The 1,241-nt window shown below is 39.8% G+C and overlaps 1 protein-coding gene across 1 annotated transcript in view; it reads left to right on the top strand.

Annotated features, from left to right (window-relative positions):
* The window catches only part of INADL (InaD-like (Drosophila)), a 138,459-nt gene that overhangs the window by 42,792 nt on the left and 94,426 nt on the right, over positions 1–1,241 (top strand). The gene's annotated exons all lie outside the window — the stretch shown is intronic.

The raw sequence follows: 1,241 nt of genomic DNA on the forward strand, positions 1-1,241 counted from the left end.
ATTTCAGCCCTTTGCAGATACTGCGTTCGCTGCCTTGTATGTTTACACATACCTTAAAAACCCATGTGCCCTTGGAAAGCACTGTGCAGTATATCAAAATAAAGAGTTAAAAAAGCAGACCCGTTTTCAAATTAACGCTGAGGTGCTGCATTCGTGGTGGTCTTTGTGATTTGAATTTTACCCTTTTTTTTTTTTTAATCCCTCCCGTGCCCTGACTGAGATGCAAGTCCTGAGGGAAAAATAGAACATGATTATGCATTTGAAGACTCAGTGCGTGCAAGGAGCATTGCTGAACTTTGTGAGCCTTTAGCAAGGGGGAGAAAGGCTAAATCTTACGTTAAAAAAAAAAACAAACCACACAAAACAAAACAACCACATAGATTTGTTCAGTTTATCTTTCTGCCACTATATAATAACTTGTGGTTTTTTCGTTGGTCTGGCGATGAATTTTGAAATGGCTGAGTGCATGGTAGAAATGGTACATGGCACAGCACAGAGACTAACACCTGAAAAAAAATTAGGTTAATATTTTTGCATCGGTTTACAATCTCACCAACCCATATAATGTTTTCTACTTCCCTTCCTCTGTATACACCACCACAGTGGTCCTTGTCTTCAGAAATAATCTTGGTTACTCTTCTGTCGTTGTCCCCTGTATTCTCTGTTAAGGAAGCCCCATGGGTGCAGAAAATCTCTTTTCTGCGTTGCCATGCAGATTTGACGAAGCAGGAACACTGCAGTGATACAGCAAATGTGCCCAGCTATTTCGTTTGGGGGTTGATTTTTAATTTTAATTTAATAATATTTTAAATTAAATTTCCCATCTTGCAATGATCTCTCTTAACATCAGTTTTGCCGCTGTGAAGCTCTGGAATGGCACGCCGGATGGTTATTTTGTGTAGCATTAGCACGGATGGAGGCTTGTGGAAAGGTGCCAGTGTTGTTCTATCTGCAGGTTGGCCTGGCTGTTTCTGTGTATGTAAGAAGGCAGGCAGGGTATCAGTCAGCTTTCAGATCTTAAAATTTCCTAATGGATTAGGCAAGTAATGGAATATTTTCCTACCTTCTCTTTGTAAACTGTCACCCTTGGCAGCATTATAGATGGTTCTTTTGAACATCTCGGCCAGCTTCAGTTCTGTAGCATTAGATAATGAACGTGCTTAAGTGCTCTCTACATACTCCAAATAAACATCCTCTTTCGGGGGGCTTTGACTTTTTTTTTTTAATTCTTTTTTTTTTCC

The sequence above is a fragment of the Eurypyga helias genome, unplaced genomic scaffold (genome assembly GCF_000690775.1).
Source record: "Eurypyga helias isolate BGI_N326 unplaced genomic scaffold, ASM69077v1 scaffold874, whole genome shotgun sequence".
In the NCBI taxonomy this organism is placed as follows: Eukaryota; Metazoa; Chordata; class Aves; order Eurypygiformes; family Eurypygidae; genus Eurypyga; species Eurypyga helias.